This window comes from Ochotona curzoniae, unplaced genomic scaffold (genome assembly GCF_017591425.1).
Source record: "Ochotona curzoniae isolate NIBS_2020 unplaced genomic scaffold, NIBS_Ocur_1.0 contig_64, whole genome shotgun sequence".
NCBI lineage: Eukaryota > Metazoa > Chordata > Mammalia > Lagomorpha > Ochotonidae > Ochotona > Ochotona curzoniae.
Genome location: NW_024466502.1, coordinates 2,718,057 through 2,740,807, shown reverse-complemented (window position 1 = coordinate 2,740,807; position 22,751 = coordinate 2,718,057).

Below are 22,751 nucleotides of genomic sequence, written 5' to 3'. Positions count from 1 at the left end.
TGGAAGATCTTCCTCTCTGTCGCTCCTCCCTCTGTACATCTGCCTTTCCAGTAAAATAAGAAAATCTTTTTAAAAATTTTGGGATAAATTTAACTAAGTATTCAAAAAATTGCCTAATGAAAATTAAAAACAATTAAGCAAATAAGTGCAGAAGGCCCCCCCAGATTTAAAAATCATCTGTGTTCACGGACTGGAAGAATTGCTATTGTCAAAATAGTCATATGCTCAAAGTGGTTTACAGAGTCAAGGCAATCCCAATCAAAATATCAATGATACTGAGATCAAATCTAAGAAAAAAAGACAAAAAAGTCATATGGAAATGCAAAAGACTAAAATAGCTAAAGCAATCTTAAAAATAACAACAATGAAACAAAATGGTGGCATTAAAATACCACATTTCAAGACATACTGCAGGGTACTTAACCAAAAGAGCCTGATAGTGACATAAAAAAGAGCCTGATATTGACACATGCAGACCAATGGAAAGAAAAGGAACCCCAGAAATTAATCCACATATCCGCAACAGCTATCCTTGAAGAATAAGCTAAACCATACCCTGGAGAAGGGACAAGCTCTTCCTTGAGTGGATCTCCACATGCAGAACCACAAGCCAGCACTCCCGAGCTGAAGACACAAACCTGATCTTTGAAACCATCAAATAACTAGAGGGAATAGGAGGAACACTGCAAGATTTTGACATCAGTAAAAATTTCTTGGATGGAAACACTCCTTGGATGGATATTGCACAGAAAATAAAAGCAAAAATAGGCAAATGGGATCACATCAAGCCAAGAATCTACACTGCAAAGAAAATATTCAATAACATGAAAAGGAACTGCCAAAATGGGAGAAAATGCTTGCAAAATTTATATTTGACAAAGGATTACTATGCAGAATATATTAGAATGACAAGAAACTGAAAAATGGCAAAAACAAACAGTCCTACTAACTAAAGCTAAGCTTATGTACAGGCATTTTTCCCAACAAAGACACACAAAATCCCAACATACACAGAAAAGGATGCTCAGGGTAAGCAGCATGGCTATAAACAAAAGCCACAATGAGGTTCCGTTTCACCTCAGCTAAAATGATCATCACCCCCGCCCCCGAGAATACTAGTGAGTATGTAGAGGAAAAAGGACCCTAAGGGTGGGTAGGAACAAGGGTGAGAAATATCATGCTCTTAAAACTGCAAATTTTTTTTTGAGTCCAAGGTTTTCTTCTTTATTCAAGGTTGTTTATTCCCAGGGGAATTTAACTACTAACAAAGAATCCATGTTTCTAGAAAAGTCTACATACACTTCAAACTTTTTCTAAATTTCTTAAAGGATAGTAACTGCCATATAGAGCCAGAAAAAAAATGACAAAATGATGTTCATTGTCAGCACAAACGTAGCCATCCGTAATTCGCTGTCTAAAATAAAACCAATGGTTGCTCTTGAGCAACTAAGATAATACAAACACAAACTGAGATTTCGTATAAGATTCCTTCATTTTGAGGACTAAGAGTATTGTTACATACTTTATCAGTATCTTTACATGATTATTAAATGCTCTCTCTTTTTTTATTAATTACATTGCATTATGTGACACAGTTTTATAGGCACTGGGATTCCCCCCACCAGGCAGGCCCCAAATCCTCCCCCCATGGTGGAATCCTCCACCTTGTTGCATTGCCACAGTTCAAGTTCAGTTGAGATTCTTTCATTGCAAGCATCTACAAAGCATAGAGCCCAGTATTTTATTGCCCAGATAAGTTCAACGGCTTTTTGGGGAGACCTTCTCTGGTGTGAAGGTAGAGCTGGCAGAGTATCATCCCGATCAATTAAAAGCCCCAACATAACATCAGCAACAATTTATAACGTTATGGGATTAGTGGACATAGTATTGAGTAACCAATATGTTAAAAGAAAAGAATGCAATTTCTGAACCACATCCTGTGACTTCATTGGAGAAGGGGAGGGGAGCTCTCTCTGGTCCTCACTTGGTTACAACTTGGGGTCCCCACCCTCTTTCGCAATGACCATCACGATCGCTCCAGAAACCCCTCAAAACAAACAAATAACCAAACAGACAAACAAAAAAATCTAGAATAGATAGACAGAGAACAACAAGGAAAGCCTAGAATCAGACAGGAAGCGGTCAGCGTGAACTCACTTATACCTCACTGGGTGGGACACGAAGATTAGTTACTCCTCACTGGGGCATGGAAGATTTCTCTGCACACTCCTCCTAAAACTGTTCACCTAAACTGTTGACATATGTCTTGTTGAGAGTTATAAGCCAGTCTAGACTACCTGAAAAAAAGCCAGGTTCAGCAAAATTACATTTCAATGCTATAAAAAGCTAAACACTACAATGAAAATAGACACGAGACAGCTGAATAGTAATCCATAGCCATTTTAAGGTGTATAGAACCCGGTTGTATATAAATTAAAGCTGCAAGTTTTTAATGTCGCGCCCACGTGTCTTACCGCCCAGCAATAAGACGCAGACGCGAGTGAAGCCTTCTGCGGTAAAATTTATTGTGCACACCAACATGAAGAGGAGGGACGCCGAACCCCGGCAGGCTTTCTGCTCTTATGTGCTGTCTGGCCCCGCCTCCGCCGATGATAGGTCGGCGTCATGATTACGCAGGGTTCTGGGCGACTGGATTCGTCAGTCCCAGTGTTTACGTGCCTGCCGCGCTGCAGCTCACTGCGCATGCGCTAGGCGCCTGCGCAGTACAGTGAATGCTACGTGACTCTGCACCAAACACCAAGATGTGGCTTTTCTGGCCGGCGCCATTTTGGGTACGGCATGTAGCCAGTACATACAGATATGGCTGGCAACATTTTAAGATTTTTTTTATGAGAAAGTTAGATTGACAGAGATAAGGAGAAACAGGGAAAGACCTTCCTTCTGCTGGTTCACACCCCAAGTGGCTGCAACAGCCAGAGCTGGGCCGATTCAAAGTCAAGAGCCAGAAGCTTTTTCTGGTCTCCCACGCTGTGGTGCAGGTTCCCAATGTCTTGGGCCATCCCCTATTGCTTTCTCAGGCCACAAGCAGGGAGCTGGATTGGAAGTAGAGCAGCTGGGACACAAACCAATACCCACATGGGATCCCAGTGCATTCGAACAAGGATTTAGCTACTAGACTACGAAGCTGAGACGAAAACTTAAATTTTTGAAATACAGAATATTTATATATATAAATAAAACATGTAAACAGCAATAGATAAATTTAAATATTTGTGCTTCAAAAATCACTATCTGGGCCTGATGTCGTAGCCTAGTAGCTTAATCGTTACCTTGCACACCTGGGATCCCATATGGTCACAGGTTTGTTTTCCAGCCACTTTACTTTCCATCCAGCTCCCTGCTTGTGGCTTGGGAAGGAAGTAGAGGATGGCCCAAAGCCTTGGGACTGTGCACCCACATGGGAGACCCAGAAGAAACTTTGGGCTCCTGGCTTTGGAGCAACTCAGCTCTGGCTATTGCAGCCACTTGGGGAGTGAATCAATGGAAAGAAGCTCTTTCTGTCTCTCCTTCTCTCTGTAAATTTGGCTTTCAATAAATAAATAAATCTTTAAAAAAAAAAGTCACTATGCAGGGGCATGTTCCCTGACACAGCATGTTAAGATACAATGCTAGCATCCCATAAGGTCATTAGTTCAATAATGGCTGCGTCAGTTCTGACCAAGCTCCACATTAACACACCTGAGACACCTGTGGAGGATGAGCCATGTGCTGGGACCCTGCACCCACACGAGAGGCCTGGAAAAGTGCCTGGCTTCAGCGAGGCCTAGTGATGGCTGTTTCTACCATCTGGTGAGCAAACCAGAGGAGAGAATCGTGTGTGTGTAACTCTGCCTTTCAAAGAAATAATTAAACAGATTGGGGGGGGGGGGAATAATGATGTAGTTTCTAAAAAGGATGGATGTTGAACATAGCAGGTAGGATAGCACTTGGGGGCTCACACCCCATTTTGGAGTGTCTGGTCTTCAGTTCTAGCTCCCCTGTCTATTCATTTCCTGCTGGTGTGCACCCTACGACCCAGTGTTGTAGACGCAATGGCTTCAATACTCGAGTGTTTGCTGCCATGGCGGAGGTCTGGACGGTCCCCGTGGCTTATCTCTTCCTGGCTCAGTCTTAGCTGTTACATGCATCTAGAGGGCGAGCCGGTGGATGAAGCAGCTCTGACTTTCAAGTACAGAAAAGTTCAGAATTGATTGAAAATAGTAAATGTGTAGTAAAAATCTTATATCCTGGCACTTGCCTTTTGTTTTCTTCTATTTTTTTGACAAGGGCAATATTTAAATGAATGAGGTGATCTTCGGTATGTAATAGGCGCTGAAAAGACGCTAGAAAACCACCGGAAACTGGGATGCATGCAAGTAGGTGATTGTAAGGCTCACTGACTTTCTGAGAAGTTTTTCAGGATTGTAACCGGATGTAACAGGCTGCACGACAGCAGAATGACCGGCTGTGCTCGCTGCAAGCTCTGGACAGAACCCAGTGGGCCAGCTTCACAATCACTGAGCAGTTGTTTTGTTGGATTCTGTGATATTTTTCTTTATATATAAAAACATATTTGATTTTTGAAATTGTAAAGTGGTCTGATATGATTATTTAGGTGAAAATGTTCTAGAAAAATTCAGCTAATTTGTTGGATTCTTCACTTGAATTCAAACCTCAGATCTATCAGCAGGTGATGTGAAAGAAAAAGATTTGGGGCCCATCACAGTAGCCTAGCGGTTCAAGTCCTTCCCTTGCACACGCTGGGATAACATATGGGTTCCAGTTCTAATCCCAGTAGCTCTGTTTGCATCTAGCTCTGTGCTTGTGGCCTGGGAAAGCAATTGAGGGTGGTCCAAAGCCTCAGGTGCAGGTGGATCCTGCACCTGTGTGGGAGACACACAAGAGGCTCCGGGTTCCTGGCTTCAGGCTTCAGATTGGCACAGTTCCGGCTGTTGTGGTTACTTGGGGAGTGAATCAATGGACAGAAGATCTTCTTCTCTGTATATCTGACTTTCAAATAAAAATAAAATAAAATCTTAAAAAGAGGGAATTTAATTAAAGCCAAAACACACAATTTCGAACATTCTTTCATTTGTTACTATATTTTTCAGATGTTTTTCGGATTCATCGTTTCTCTCACAGTCGGCAGTAAAGATCTGGCTGCATTTCCCCATCGAGGCTCCCTCACTGGTCAGGCAGGCTCCAGTATAACTTAAGGTATATTCTACTCTTAGTACTTTCTTGAACATTCTATTGAACAATTAATTAAAACCGTATATAAAAAATCTCATCTGGAAAAATAACAGTTTCAATATTTAGCAAGAAAGGAGATGCTTGACAGAAGGCAGTGCAATAAAATCTAACCACAAAGCACAGCCTTGCCACTTTCACTCCCGTCGCTTAGAGCATTTGAGAAAGCTGCCCTGCCCTTCACAGTGTGTCAGCAGCACAAATGCGGCCCCTCTTATTCTTTTTTTTATTTTAATTATCTGACAGTGAATGACAAAATCTCTATAAAAACACCTGGAGATAAAAGATCTGTTCCCATGTGCCCAGACCCGCTTCTTGTTAAGAAAAGGAGAAAAGCAAACCAGATTTCCCTAAAACATTCTATCAATTATCATATTTTAGCTTCACTAAATCTGTGATTTATGCTATATAACACATTCAGCAAAAATTGGAAGGGACAATGTAATGAAAAGCGAGCTTATACTGTGTCGTTGTAATACTTACGGGATGACAAAAAACCGAAGTGTAATTTAGACTGTATGAACATCAAGCCTTGCACGTGGTCATCAGCTCTAAGTGACTCCTTGTCTAACTGGACAAAGCATATTACTATTTAATATGCTTGGTTATGATTCATAGATAGTCAATATAAGAATTCTTCTTTGTTAAGTGCAATGCATACAAAATGCGTTATGAACCAGTCCCAACTGCATCTACTGCTGTTTATGTAAAAGAAGCAATCGCATCCAATTTGGGATGGTATAAAATCATTACCCTCCAACTAAATCTGGTGGATAACTTAAATTAGATTCGACACAACGAATATAGATAAACCAACAGCTAGAAATACACACAGATGACTGGGTTACACCCGAAAATGTATTTCTCTTTGAAGACTTGTTTTCCTCTCTGAAGGTTGGTGATTTACTGGCAAGTGGACCCCAAAGTCCAGATGGCCAAAAGCGTTAGAGATCATTAGACAGTTCCTGTTAAAATTTTGGACAACAATTAACAGAAGCGCAGCAGTAGTTCCCACTGTTGACCTCCTAAAGTGTGGGTAATCAGCAGCATATGTGTTTATTTATATCAGCAGGCACTTTTAATTAACAGCTCTGAGGCGTGTACACCTCAAAATTTAGTAGAGTGTTTTCGGGAGCAGGTCTGAAAGGCATAGTTATAAATCATATTTCAGGCATAAATCGAAGAGACAAGACCAAAGAATGTCAAGCTGTCTAGTTTGGGTACAGATAGAACAAATATTTACAGGATCCCAGCTGCAACAAGAGATCTCAGCAGCCAGTTTCAACCACTGTCAGTAGCTGATCCACCCTGTGCAAGTTTCCATAATCTATGACCAGAGCACTGCCCTGACAGGGCTAGCTCTGAATCTACTCTGTGACTTCCTTCTTCTAACTGGAGCCCCATCAATGCTGCTGCAGTTGCGAGCAGATGCAGGGGCCTCCTGACACTCACAGCATGCCACGGACAGTGAACTATGCAGCTGCAATGCTCGGCTATGTCTTTACCCAAGTTGGACATGGTGTTCACAGCACCTTTTGCTTGAATGGGAAAACTGTAGAATCTAAACATGAAAAGATTAGGCACAGTTCCAGTCTTGGTGTTAACCTGATTTTGTGTTTATGCACGTGGACTGTCATGGCTGAAGACCAACATGGAAGAGGCAGCAACCCTACTTTCACACCAGTCCTACTCTGTGAGCCTCTGACCTGTGTCACAGTGCCGCCGCAACACGAGTGCCAGGAACTCGGCTCAAATGAGTTCCTCAAGCACACTGGACTTTCCGGTTGGTGGAAGTCAAATAACCAGTGACGTTTCAGATACAAACTCACTAATGTTCATGCAACCCAATGTTTCAATTATTCATTTTATTATGTCTTATTCAATGTCATCGCCAATATTTTTAATTCTGAAAGTACCTTTGCAAAGAGCATCAGTGTCTTACTTGTACTCTCCAAGTCTTTTCTTCATCTCAGAACATGGAATTTCTTCCCAATTTTGAATTTTTAAAATTAGACACCTGCTAATTTCATTTGATTTCCACAGTAACTTCTGGAAAAAGCTAAAAGATGTCTCTGCCTTTAGAGGTAACAATATTGAGTCCCACAGCCCCAGATCAGGTCCAGGGATTGCCAGGTGTGACTCGTGTGTCCCTGAAGCATGTTATCTGCTCATTCATCTCACTGTCTCCTGCATACCAGGGCACCCTAGGCCTCGTCAGGAAACTGAGGAGTGTTCCCGACTTCTAAGTCGTGTTCAGATTTTCTTAAGCATTATTTGAGGGGCCAGCACTGGCATGGTGGATTGAGCCACTTGTTGCAATGCCAACATCCTTTATGGGAGACTATTCAAGTCCCAACTGCTCCATGTTTGGTCCAGCTGCCTGATAATGTATCTAGGAAAGCATCTGAGAACTGTCCAAGTGGTTGGAACACTGCAGTCCACGTGGCCCACCTGGCTTCCACGTGGCCCAGCCCTGGCCCTTGCAGAAGTGAATCAACAGGTGGAAGACCTTGCTTTTTCTCCCACTCTCTGTGATTCTTAAAAAAAAAAAAAACCTTCACATTATTAATAATGGAGATATGCACAATATTGATTCTAAAATTGAGTTAATAATATTGTTAAAGAACAAAAAGCAATTTACAGGTCTATTTGCATATCATTATTATGTGAGATAAGAGAGTTGCCCGGTTTAGATTAAATATAGGTGGATAATATTGCTCCATTGTAAAGTGGTGTGAATTGCCAAATTCAACAAGACCTTTAGGTGGTTGGCTTTGCCTGAGATTAAATTAGTACTACTGAGTTCAAGGAGCAAAACAATACTTAGTGAGATTATACTGTGAAAATTGGGGTTTTTACTACAGCAATATCAAGTTTCACTTGACACTATATTTGGGTGTTGACTCCTTAGTATGGAATAGAGCAATATTGTTCAGTTGTAAGGATAAAGGATATTGTTCAGGTTGAGCTTACTTAAGACAAAAATGGAGTTATTTAACAAAATTTGAATATTTCTACTGATAACATTTCTTAAATATTGAATCATCCATTAAGTGGTTGGGGGCCGAAGTGTTGCAGTCTGACAACCAGCAGTGACACACCCCGTGTCCCGACGCCCAGCACAAGCAGGAAGCTGGAAGCAATCCTTTCACGGCGCTCTTCATCCCAGCCGGCAGTTCCCCCAACTCCACAAGCCCTCGCCTGTGGAACAGACATTAGCTCAACTAATCAAATCAAAAAATGTATCTACAAAAGTCTAATCTTTGTGTTACTATATCATAATGTTTATTTTGTGTATCTAAATTATTATGAAATAAACTGTTAACAAAACGTAAATGTTAATAAAAATATACAAATATTGGGGGCATGAGAATGAGCTAAATCTAAATGTCTGTTTTAATTATTGTAACCTTCATAGGAAACTAAACCCTATTTAGATAAAAACCTATTTAGAAAACATGTTGCCAGATTTTTTAATATTTCTTTTTTGAAAACAATACACTCTTGATAAAATATAGTTTTTAAATTGAAGTAAATTTTACCAAATACATATAAAAAACTTACTTTTCTTGGACTTACTTATTAATACATTTGTAGTCATATTCATTTAGAAATGGATGTACTCCTTTCAGAATTTATTTTTTCCAGAAACTTCTATTTTCTGCTGCCATATGTTTTAGCACTTTTAAAGACAACCCTGGAAAGACAAATACAAACACAAGGAGAACACTTTAACCCATCCTGTAATGGAAGTACTGTGCTTTGCCATAGCAACGTAGTGACTGTCCCAGCACGGCATAGCTCGTCTTTAAATCTCACAGTGTCAAAGAATGAAGATGAGCTGAAGTGACTTCTGATGATGAGGCCTTTAATATCACAAGAACAGAGCTGGGCTCAGCGTGATAGCCTAGTGGCTAAAGACCTCACCTTGCATGTGCTGGGATCTCATATGGGTACCGGTTCTAATCCCAGCAGCCCCGCTTCCCATTCAGCTCCCTGCTTGTGATCTGAGAAAGCAGTCGAGGACGGCACAAAGCTTTGGTACCCTGTACCCGCGTGGGAGGACCTGGAAGAGGCTACAGGCTCCTGGCTTTGGATTGGCTCAGCTCTAGCTGTTGCGGCCGTTTGGGGAGTGAACCATCGGAAGGAAGATCTCTGTCTCTCCTCCTCTCTGTATATCTAACTTTCTGATAAAAATAAATAAATATTAAAAAAAAAAAGAACAGAGCTACCCCTAGGCCTCAGTGAGGATGGTTCTTCTCGAAGCACAAGATCTGGCCATGGTGGGGGAACAAGTTTTGTTTGTTTGTTTGTTTTTTACATCAACAGAAGGTGTCCCCTCCTTCCAACACTGTGTCTTGCCATAATGTTGAATCTATTATTCCCCATATTTGTTTAGACTGGTTGTGTTCATCTGGCTCTCACCAAATGTTCTGTTTCCTCCAAATGGAAACTGTCTTTTTGGAAGTTTGATTGGGCCAACTTGGGCCTTGTGATGCAGGCGTGTTCACTTGGGAAGGGGTTATCTTTTATTCAACCATCTGTGGCTGGAATAGCAGATTGACATGACATAAAACAGAACATCACGGAAGAGGGCCTGCTTTCATTCTGAGGCATTCGGGACGCGATGAAGCTTCTCGGTGCTAGTTTTGAATTCCTATCAAACACGTGTATTAGCTATCATTGTAGCCACTAGCCATCAATTTCAAGCTAATGACTAGTGCTGGCTTTTTGAATTTAAATCTTAGAGAATGTTAGGCCCAATTACAGCTTAAAGACAAACATATTCTTTGTGCAAACCTTGTCCAGAGGATTCAAGTGCTATTCATCATCAATGGTGATTCCTCTTCACCCATGCTTACATCGAGCGCTTGGTTTCCTTAGAAATGAGTACACCAACACAGAAGCCATAAGCAGAAATAAGAAGGCACTGGCTGATACACCTGTTTCCAACTTTGGCGTTGACTGCTGCAGTTTTAAAGCATAAGCCCCACATTTTACCCATGTCCGACTAGCAGAACTGCAGAGATACAACATTCTATGGGGCATGCTGACTACCAAAGCTTTCCTTTCAGTCTGTGTTACAAAATGAACGACACCTTATCACCGGTCTTTCTTTTACCGGTTACCCGAGTCCCCAGTCCTAGGATGGCCTGCTGGACCATGAATCACACAGTCGTTCCAGCAAAGATGCTATAGCTGCCTTGTTTATGAGCACTCTTGAATTTCAGCATTTACTATGCCTAAGAGCCTCATAAAATAGAAATTAAAACGTCATGTTTTGGTTTAGAAATTAGCTACAGGAAATGTACTGCAGTTATAAGCAAAAAGGAAAATAAAACTGAGCTAAATAGTTAAATGATAAAGGCAGGACAATGCAATATCCAACTGAGGAACTGGTATTTATTGAAGTGTTTTAACTATTTGAACATTCAGCTTTATTTTAGTAATTCCTCATGGAATATTTCATGCTTTTCTTACCATCTGATGTTTGAATGTTGTCCAATTGTTGAAGGTTGCTGTTAGTAACATCAGCAAATCTAGATTTATTTCTAAATAAGTAAAGGGAGTTTACTAAAAAAAAAATAGAAAAATATATAATCATTGAAAATAGATATGCTAAATTTATCTCATTTGTTAGCATACATGGCACATAAGTTAAATCTTTGATACATTAAACTCAAAAAAAACATACACTTCCTTATTAGCAAACACGATAAAGTTGGAGGTTTTAATTAATATTCTACATCTTCTCTTTGAAGATACTGCATACCCGTTGCTGTAAGGATGTATGCTAGAGTTACTCTGTAAGAATTCAGAAAAATAACACCTCGGAAGAATACACAGGTCTGCATGGGTTAGAATGTGCTCCCTGGGACAAACAGCCCTTGCCACGCGAGAACGTGAGTTCATTTGGAGACGGCGTCTTGCAGCTGTTGATTCTTTACGATGCAGCAGACCGGGTCCACAGACCAACACAGCTGGTGTAGGATAGTGGCCAGGTGAAGACAAGGAAGACCCATGAAGTCGGGATTGCAGCGCAGCAGCCATCAGCCGGGTGATGGCGATTGTTTGCAGTCACCCTCGGGAGGCCATTTTCCTGAGCAGTATGTCCCTGCTGGCATCTTGAGCTCAGATTTCCCAGCTCCAGCGCTAGGACACAATGGATTGTGTTATTCTAAGCCCCCAAGTTTCCAGCACTGAGCTGAAGAAGCCCCAAAACATTAGCACAGCTATTCATAACTAGTCAGTAAAATCTACCGAAGACAACGTGATAAGTTGTAGGGCACAAATCTACAGAACTATCAATCTCTACGAACCTCGGTCTCAGCAACATGTTATTAACAACTAACGCCTCTTACAAATGCCCTGTTATGTAAGGTGGAGTCTTATGGATTGGTTAATATGAGAGGTCAAATCATTCACCCCAGTCTGATTGGTTTTTGAATAACACAGCTTCCTAAACTGGTTATAGCTGTAACTCCATGAGGTTCTCCCTGTGCCCAAAGGAAGGTGAACTTGAAAACAAGCACATTATTTATTATAGGCAAAGAGCTTAATTAGGGCATTAGTTTAGCCAAGGTAGCAATATAATAAAACATTGGTGTCACTGACTGAGGAAGATGACATCTGAGTGAGAGTTTAAGAATGAATAGAATTATTCCACGAACAGGGGTATTGTCATGGTAGAAAACCTATGACAAAATGCAGAAGCCTGGGTTTTCATTCATTTGACCTTCACTGCAGTTTGCTTCTGTACAGCCTAAGGTTTCACTAGGGTCTAGTTTCCATTCCAGGTTTTCCCCTTTGTCTCAACTGGAAAGCATATAACCAAGTATGAAAGAGCAGCACGTTGATTAAATCTGACATTCACAAACGAGCGCTTCAGGAAGACTGAATGGCTGGTTGGCTGCAGCAAAGTACTGACAAATGCATACTCCTGCCTTGCTGCAGCCCTACTGCCCATGAGGCTAAGTGGCCACCACACCTTCACTGCTCACCTTCTCACTTTGGTTTCCTGTGGGCAAGAGACTACCCAAGAGTCTGGCCCATGGGGTTGCCAAGGTCAGTTCATCAAGAGGTGGTGGTGGTGGTGGTGGTGGTGGTGGTAGTGGTGTTGTTGGTGTTGTTGTTGTTGTTGGTGGTGGTGGTGGTGGTGGTAGTGGTGTTGTTGTTGTTGGTGGTGGTGGTGGTTGGTTGTTGTTGGTGGTGGTGGTAGTGGTGTTGGTGGTGTTGGTGTTGGTGTTGATAGTGTTCTTGGTGTTGTTGTTGGTGTTGTTGTTGGTGTCAGTGGTGGTGGTGTTGGTGGTGGTAGTGTTGTTGGTGGTGGTGTTGGTGGTGTTGGTGGTGTTGGCGTTGGTGGTGTTGGTGGTTGGTAGTGTCAGTGGTGTTGGTGGTGGCGGTGTTGTTGTTGTTGTTGGTGGTGGTAGTGGTGTTGTTGGTGGTGGGAGGGGTGGTTGTGATGGTGTTGTTGGTGGTGTGTGTGTGTGTGCTCAAAAGGAGCACAAGTGTCCTGCAACTGTGGGTTCCTTCTGAAGGGGTGAGAAAGAACTGCATGAGAATTTTGAGAAATAAAAATGAAAAAGGAGAAACAGTCTTGTGTCAAATGAATCTGACCCAAAAATAAATTTACACTTCCTAGGAAATAAATGCTCCTCAAAATGCACCTTATTCATTAACAAAAGCTTTTGATAGCCTCCATGCAACTCAACAGCAGCTAAGCCGTCATTAGCAGCGGACACCAGCTTGCCTTCATAAGTGTGTTTAATATAGCGTAATTTATGGATTTCAGTTTCAAAATAAGTGCTACTTATCCTGTCTGGCACCTCATCCTCCTTCTTGTCTGTCACCAGGTGTCAACTGTGAGTGGAGTAACTCCTGCAGTGGGACCTGGGGGCAGCTGCTTGCCCTGCCAGGGTGGCTGTTGCGTTGGGATTCCTGCGGCTCCCCTGCAGGGCCCAGCAGAATTGGACAGGTGGCACCTACCACCTGGGCTGTTTGGTTTTTCTGTAATAAGACACTGGAGGATATTCTGTAGCATCTGCAATGAATTCAGGAAACTGAATAGCCTGGAAATTCTGAGTTAAAGTTTGCATGGATTCGTTTGGCTGTTTGAGCACAGCTGTAAAATGACACAGCTTTTCATTTATATTCTTGTAACTCTAAGCACACAGAAAGGAAGACGCTTAACAAGGGAAAACAAATAGAAATAACCTGGTAAAGTGCCACCTTACCTCCAACAACTGCTTTTTTTACGCCTAATTTGAGGAGCTTCTGCTAAAATACTGTTAAGAATCTCAAGATGCCAAGAGCTTGAGCCTTTCAGAGCGTGAGTCTCCTGTGACCGCATGAGTCCTGGACCCAGGAAGCCAACACGGCCTTCGCTGCTGGATTCCACCATGGTTATGCTTACATTCTGACAACAAATTCTTAGTTTGTAAAGTGTTTTTGTAACGATTTTCTCCCAATATATTATTCTTCATTTTCTAATACCATTTTTAACATGTTTTTATTTGAAAGGCAGTGTTACCGGAAGAGGACAGGAAGTGAGAGAGAAAGAGAGAAGGAAAGAGAGGGAGGCAGACACACAGAGAGAGCCTCCACTCCCCGTTCTTTCTTCAAAAGGCCGCAGCAGCTACATGTGGGTAAGACTGAAGCCAGGAGCCAGCTTCCTCTGCTCTTCCTGCGGGCACAGGGGCCTCAGCCGTTCAGCCGTCTCACTGCCTTCGCAGGCATGTTAGCAGCGAGCTCGAGGGGGTGTGGAGTAGACACAGTGCAACCTCCTGCCCAACAGTGCTGGCACTTGGAATTTTAAATCTTGGTGCAATTTCATCTTTCTGGACTGTGCATATAGGGTCATATTTAAGAAACTGTTCCTTAGCCCAAGGCCTCAACATTTTTCTCTCCTATTTATTTTTTTTCTGTAAGTTTCATTGTCTTTGTTACTTGGCTCAAGTGCATGATCCATTTTGAGTTAATTCTGTGGGCGGTGTGAGACACAGGGCTAAGTTCATCTTTTTACATGTGCATACCAATTGTTCTGGCGCCATCTGTTTAGCAGACTCTCCTTCCCCAATGATTATTTTTGACACCTTTGTCAAAAATAACTTGAATATATAAATATAAATATTTATTTCTAGACTGTCGATTTTGTTTTACTCGTCCATATGTCTATCTTTACTGTCTTGACAGCTGAAGATTTATCTTCAGTGTGGAATTGGTAACTGAAAGTCCTCTGGTTTTGTCTTTTTCCAGCCTGTGTTAGATTTTCTTCATGCTTTGCATCTCCTTGTAAATTTTAGATTTACTTATTTGGGTAGGGGCTAGAGGAGAGAAACATGTTGGAGTTTAGGTAGCTACTGTATTGAAACCACGTATCAGTTTAAAGAGAAAGGTCCTCTTAACAATGTTGGATCTTTCAATCTACAAACAGAATATATACCCATTTATTTTTTTATCTTTGTCTTCTCTCAACATAGTTTTGTGGGTTTTGGTGTAGAAATGCTGACTTCTTTAGGCTAGCCATATACATTAGGATTATTATTGCTCTGTGCATGGTAGTTTGTTCTTAGTTGAGTTTTTTAATTATTCATTGGTTGTAAGTATATATTACTTCTGTAATGTATAGCAATGGGGCAACAAAAGGCCCTAGCTATGTATATGGAGGAGGAGAGGAAAAATACAAAGAGAAAAATAGCAGGTTATGCTCCTAGTGAATTGATGTGCCATACATATATGTCTTTGGAAATAATACTTAAAAGAAAACAACAGAGCAAGCCCTGTGTGTCTCTTTCCTTTGTTTTTGAGCAATGTCTACTCGATTGTGGAGAGTTTTGACCCCCAGGCCAACTTACCTGAGTCACTGCTTTACCAGCCATAGTTCTCAGCTCTGTGCTTCTCTGCAGATGCACCTTAGCCAAAGCTGGACTCACAAAGTCTGGATTCCTCTTTGGTCATCTTTTCCACAGGTAGTATCTTGACAGCTGAAAGAGCCTAGGGTTTCAACGCATGGACTCTGATTCCAGGCCAAGGCTCCCACACATGTGGAAACTTTGAGCCCTCACTTGCTCAGGGTGACACAAATCTTCCCTTGCCTATGCTGGCTTATTCTGTCCCTCTGCCCTTGTTCATTTCTCCCTGCTTATTGGATTTTACCACTGTGGTCAGTGCATGTCAGGGTATCTATGTAAATAATTGTCCCTGAGCAGGACAGACACATCCTCCACAAACCAAGATGCCTATCTGATATGAATGCCACATTCTTGCCTCTGACCTGGGTATAGTCTTCCAAGTGCCTTCTCAGAGTAAGCTTTGGGAGTCTGGTATGTCTTTAAATTTCCTCTATCTGGATCCTGAGTGATAGCTCAAATGTAACCGGGGTGACTTAGCCACCCCTTGAGGTGCCAGGAAGATGATCAGTCTTGGCGATCTGAGTGTTCTTTCTTACCGTCTGTTCTGAGTTTTCGAGGGATCTCCACTTGTACAACCATATGTCATGTATGAACTCAGCTGATTAATATTTTGATCTCTTGATTGATCTGGGCTCTTTTCCTGTTTTGCTGGGTTAAAAAAATACAATCACACTCATGTCTTCTTGAGTTTAATAACGCTCGTGAGAATCCAGGAAGATAGTGGAACACATTTGTTGTGCTTCCTGGCTACTTGTCATTAACCTTGAGACAACACCTTCTCCTACGGTACAAGAGCAGAAGACGTGCTTGTCTTCCCCGGCCCCTTCCTGTGGGGAAATGTTGAAAACACTTGCCTTCTCCAGCACCTATGGAACTCTTTTTAAGAACAAAACATTTCTCACGATTTATTTATTTATTTTAAGGTAGAGCTGAGGAGAGGGGCACACACACATAGAACGAGAGAGACTCTTCCATTGGCTGGTTCACTCCCCAAACGGTCACAACAGCCAAGGCTGGGCCTGGACAGAGCCAGGAGCCAGGAACCTCGCTGAGGTTTCCTGCATGAGTGACAGACAGGGGTGTTAGGACTTTGACCAGTTTCTGCTGTGCTCCCAGAAGTACTAACAGGGAGCTGGATTGCAAATGGGGCATCTGAGACTCGAGCCAGAGCCACATAGAGTGCTGGCATTGCAGACAACAGCCCAACTGGCTATGCCACAACTCTGGTCCCATCCCCCTGTGGGGTTCTGACAAATGAGCATGGAATACTTCAAACTTCTCATTTAAAAATTCTTTCAAAGGAAAGGAAAGAACTTCTTAAAAAATTTTTTAACTTAAAAACTATTTGTAATTATCATTTAGAAGAGTGACAAAGATGGAACAACAGTGAAGACAAGTCTTCTATCTACTGCTTTCCTGTCCAAATTTCCCTCAACGTCTGGGCTAGACCAGGAAGAAGCTAGGAGCCCACAGGGGCGGCAGGATCCCAGGAACTTGGGTCATCATTGGCTTTTGCCCTAGCAGGAAGCTGGACTGGAACTACAGAGTGCTAGGCATCAAACCAGGCACTCCAGCATGGGGTAGACACTAGATCTACCCCAGAAGCTGTGTTTTTAATACTCAGAATTCACCAGCATTTTTCAAGCATTATACATTCACCTTTATTGTTGTTTGAGTTTTCACGTACAACCTTGAGTGTAAGATGCTTGAGCATCTTTCTGTATCATGGAAAATTGAATGACTAAATCATACTGAAGAACTTGGATAAGCCACTTTCCGTTATAACTTCATTTCCTCAAGGAGGGCGTGTGCGGTAGATGTTAACGTCACTCACATGTAGTCAGCAATAGCAGTGCTTCACCAGCGGCTCGCGGGATGCTCTGGAGGACGTGGCTTCACGGCAGACGCTTCACGCGCTAGAATCACAACCGGAAGAGGCTGTTTCAATTAGACTTTAAGCTTCCACCAGCCCAGTGATCCCCTAAATACATGATATATTTTATCTGTATCAATTTCTTAGAAATCCAAGCTGAAAATGTCTCCAGTTTGAAGAAAGAAAGAGCATTGCAGAGGTCAGGCAGTGTTGCGGCTCTGTGGATGAGCTGCTGCATTTAGTGCAAGCAGCCCGTATGAGCACTGCTTTGTGGCCCAGCTGTCCCTTTCTGTCCCAGCTCATGGCTAATACTCCTTGGAAAAGCAGAAGATGGCCCAAGTGCAGGGCCCCTGCCATCCATGAGGCTTCTGGTCCAGCCGGGACTGTTTCAGCCATTTGGGAAAGCATCTAACCCTCTCTTCCTGAAACTCTGCCTTTCAGATAAATAAACGCATCTTAAGAACAAGGGAAACATTTTCTATTGCTTTGTCTGAATTCTGAAATCAGTCAATGTCATCTCAGTAGTTTGAGGTGATACACACTAAAAAGTTTAGACAAAATATAATTGCAAAAGGAAACTTAAAAACTAGTGAAAATGTTCAAATAATGATGGATAATTTCTATTGAATATTTTGAAAGACCGGCACTATACTTCAGAATACATGTTCTTGATTTTGAATTTGGAGAGGGTAGATTTAATGAGTTTATTCCATAATTTCTCTATCTTGTTCAACAGAAGAGTAATTGCTAGTTATGTTTTGTAAGTATTTTCATGTTTATTGATTGACTTAAAGTGATTTCAGAATCCAAATGGCAATTACATGCCAAAGACAAGGAGTCCTAACACCATTTAAGGCAAAAGGAAGCTTAATCAGTGTGAAGGGCTTCAAATTGTCGAATGAAGGGGTTTTAAAATGTTTGTTTAGTGACATTATACTTGATTTACTGTCCTTAGATGTCCCGTGGTGAATGTTGAAGTGATTATGTTGTATAATATGTGGAAAGTGGAACCCTGTCTCAGACATTGCTTCTTGGTAAAAATTCCATATTCCTTGCTAAATGCCCACCAGTGACAACCATTTTTCTTTGGACCAAACAACCTAACTTTGCCATTTTCATCATAGCTCCCATAATAGCTCATGAGCTTAGCACTGCTACTGAGCTTACCTTTAGACCTCTCATATCTACCTTTATATGCTCCCTAACTTTAGCTATTGATATGCTTGGAATAATTTGGAGGAAAAAAAAATTGATGCTGTGTGCCATTGATTCGTAAGAACGGCTCTGTGGTATTTTTTTTAAATGACAGCTAGTGCCAGGACTAAGACCCAAATGTTATGCAAACAACTTAGTTGTCAAGATTGTATCAACAATTCAAGTGGGAAAGAGAATATAAACATGTCTAAGTTGATGCAGAGCCGAGAGCAGAGTCATGCTCTTCATGTGCAAAAGCCAGTCAATCCACTGTGTGTCGCACGTGACAATGAAGCTGATACCTGGCAAGATGAGCTGTGACATGGCAGGGCCGACTGGAAAGCTGAGCTGAGAAGGTTCAGGGAACTTGTCACCTCACCTGCTAGCCTACCCCTCCCGTCCCACCCAAAGTTTAAGTTTCCGTTACATCAAGACATAATCTATATTCCCCCTGGGCTTTCCTAACTGAGCTTTCACAGAAGTCAGGTGTGGGGAGATGGCCCTGCGGGTGTGAGCTGGGCAGCCGCACAGGGCCAGGGGGGGTGGACGTCTCTCCTGCTGTTGCCCCCATATTTCTAACAATGGTTGAACAAGTCTCTCAGCTCAGCTATCATTTTCATTTTACACGGACTCCTCAGGGGTTTGTAACCAATCCATGGTATAGTAATTTGTCAAAAATTTGAGATCAAATTCTAGGACTATGTGAGCAATAGCATTAGGTCAAGGTTTTCCCCAATTGTAGGTACTGTTCCCGGGTGGTATCTTAGTATGCTTAATGGAAAAAAATGTAAGTTTTTCCCTATCAAGTTGCAAGGGCCCAAGAAGCAACCTTAATTTTGTCTGCGACATTTTCATTGTGAAGAATCTCACTGCTCTGCCTCACCAACGAGCGAACTTGAAAAGGAAGACGTCAAGCACTTCAGCAGCAAGCTCAAATGCAAAAGCATGAGGAACAGATCACATGGAAATGCAGCACTATGGAGTAATACATCATAAGTGCTTGGGGATCTGCTATGTATGTAACAATCCCTCTGTGGTGGATGACTCGGGCTAACAAAGTATCAAAAGCTATGCAGTGTTAAGAATTTCTCCCAATTCCAGAAGTTAGAAATCCAACATCATAAAGATGCTGGTGGTGTCAGTGTGGTGGCATAGCAGGTAAAGTCTCAGCCTGCCATGTCAGTATCCCACATGGGTACCAGTTCACATCCTGGGTGCTCCACTTCTAATCCAGTTACTTGCTAATGGCCTGCGAGAAGTAGAAGAAGAAAGCCTAAATTTCTGGGCCCCTGCCACCCACATGGGAGACCTTGAAGAAGGTTCTGGCTCCTGGCTTCAGCCTGATCCAGCCCTGGCCACTGAGAGCATCTGGGGAACAAGCCAGCGAGGGGGAAACATCTCTCTCTTTCTCTCTTCCCTCTCTTCTCTTCCCTTCTCCTCTCTATCTGAAACTCTGATTTTCAAATAAATAAATTGAAAAAAAAAGAAGATGCAAGAATAAAGCCTGTTGTCTGGTACACGGATGGAGGCTTGTCCTCAAGTATTCGGAAGAGCAATAGAGCTACATGTTTTAAAAGTGCATTGCCAGGGAGCTGGTTTGAAACTGGAGCAGCCAGGTCTCAAAGCAGGGCTCCCATGGGATGCCAGTGTCACAGGGGGTGGTTTTGACTGTTATGCCACAGTGCCAGCCCATTGCTTTATCTCTTCAGCAGAGGGCACAATGGTCTCGGAGTTAGATAAATAAACAGGGTTTTTGGGTTTGTGGAGTTTATTTTATTTACTTGACAGTTCAAAGGAGAGTTAGAGACAGAATAAAAGAGATAACATCTCCTGATTCGTTTTTCCAGTGTTCACAACAACTGCAACAGGACCAGGTCAAAACCAGGAGTCAGGAACCAATATCTGTGTCCCATGCTGGCAGCCAAGGCTTAAACACTGGAGCCATCACCCAAAGGTGCCAGGGTGCATGTGAAATGGATAGCAGACCAACCACGCACCTGATGTGGGATTGATCACCCAATGGTCACCTGCTACGCCAAGCATACAGTCCCAGTTATTATAATATGTTCTCAATATTATTATCATTTCATAGAACACCCTCAATGTCACAATCTTTAAAAGAGTTTTATCTACTCCAAATACTGATAAAATTCCAAGCCTTCATGTTTTAAAGCACCGAAGACAGTCTCTTACCCACTAAGCATAACGATCTGTGAATAGCCACGTTCGTGGTCTACACCCAGATCAGTGTCTACACTGCTAAAGGTGGACTAAACCAGTTAGTGGTTTAATGTTGGACAGGAGGAACCCTTTAGGACAGTGATAAAACAAGGACCAATATTAAGTGATTTACATAGGCTGCTACGAAATTACATCATGCCAATCCAGGTTTATCAGCAAAAATATGTCTAAATGCAAGCAAATAGTTTTTTCATCATGCATTCTCTTTGTGTTTCCTTGTGGCCATTAAAGTATTGGTGTTTAGCAAACCGATCTTTATTTATTAGTGAAGACTTTCCAGTTTATTGTTATTCTTCCAGTGTTTACCGCATTTTGGCTTTCGTAGAGTCCCTGCAAATAGAATTTCCTGAGCAAAGCTGTGTCTATCTGCTCGGGACTGTTTCCATATCATGAAAGAACAGAGTTGTGGGCTGTTAGTTCTGTCCCTGGGCACACGTGTGACTATCTTCTGAGTCTCAAGGAACAATATTAAGGGAGAATCTACACTTTTGAGGCGAGGAAGGGAGTCCCAGGCTGTCAAAAGCATTGAAAGCGTGTACATTGTGTTAGCTCCACACCGTGGGCAGGAGGGCGTTGGGAAGCTGTAGGCTGCAAGAATCTGAAGGGCGAGGCAGATAGCATGCCCCACTGTTAGCTGACAGCGAGCACAGAGCCTTGGGAAACCCGAAATCTCATGTAAGATGCTGCAGAGGAGGAAAGTCAAAACTCCACATAAATTACGGGAAAATTCACCTTATGACAAAGAGAGACAATTCACCATCTAGCAAATCAAGGTTTTAAGTGTTTGACTCACTGAATACTAAAGTATTAACTATTACCTTTAAATTCTACAAGTGAGCAGAATCTTACCCTTGAAGTTTCATTTTGGCAAAGCTGTGCCTCCAACTGCTTAATTTTATTTCAGGGGCTTCAAGAACAGATCCCTTATTTCAGTAGGTGGCGGAGGTATCAAGGAAGGCGGTTGGGACTTAGAGACTTCCTCTAAGGACTTCATTTAGGGGCCAATGTAAGGGAAGTGTCTCAGAAAGCTAAATTTCCAACTAAATCAAACTCCTTTCACAATGGCAACAAGAAAGCGTCAAGTGCTGGGAAGGGAACAATAGTTTGATTACCAAGTCTCCGGGACTATTTTGGAAGTGGTGTCTGGAGCCAGCGGCTGCCTACAGCAGCCACCCCCAGTTCAGCTGTGCAGAGCAGCTCTTAAGCCCAGGGCCAGGAAGCAAATTAATCCTTGAGGACGTGAGATCATCACTCTACTGCCAAGCCAGCTGCTGCTTGGTGTTCAACAAAATTTAGGAAATGGAAAAGTCCGAAAAGGTAAACATTCTAGTTGACTCTTTTTCATTTGTGTCGTCTCCCAGGATCATTGGCACGGAGAACGAGGACGGAGAAAAGGAAGTATTTCTCTCGTGACTATAGATGTTTTCTTTCATGGACTGTTTTTACCTTTAGGAGTAGGAAACGTTACCTTTAGCCCTACGAGTAAGGCAGGAGTAGTAACACAGACAGGAAGTAAAAGCAGAAGTCCAAGACAGGACAGGCTTGTGTGGGAATCAGCTTGGGAGGGGACCCACCGACAGCGTAGTGTCCCCAGGAGCTGAGCCTGCAGTCAGGACCAAGGTGGTGACAACGCCAGGCCTTGAGAGGACTCGAGGGAGTGAGACTGCTTTCTGTCTCTTAGGCGAGCAGCTAACGTGGCTCTAAGGCTTATGCCCTCGCTCCGAGGTGGCCACACATAGAGTGCTTCAGAAAGCTCATGAGAACGGCGTCTCAGGGAAAAACCACGCGTGGCTTTCAAAAAATGTTTGCATCAAAGCAAGCTGCACTTTTAGCTCCACTTGCTGCTACCTTCTTATAGTGCTTCATCTGGAGCATATCCACCAGACAGCGTGTACTGCAGGTAGACACGTGGCTGAGGAAGAGCAAACGTGTTTGTATCTTACTGGCATAAAGGTGAAAAGCCAGCAGTGCTCCCGAAGCAGCCCCAGTTCTCTGAAATTGGGTCGGTTTTTCTGTTCTCAGAAATAACCACCAGTTTCACTTTATATTTCCTCACTTTTCTTTCATATTTTACTAAATGTTTAATCTTAAATTATGTGTTGTTTACCTAGTTTTTTTTTTCAGGATAAACACATTCATAAGCATTTGGATTGTTTAGTTTTCTTCTTTTATTTGCACATTTCTTTATTTCTTTATTTCTTTTTTTTTACCGGTGGGAACATTCTAGTACGAGCTATGCTGCGTATATCTATGGCAGCTTTTTTGGTAAGTTTAACTCTGAC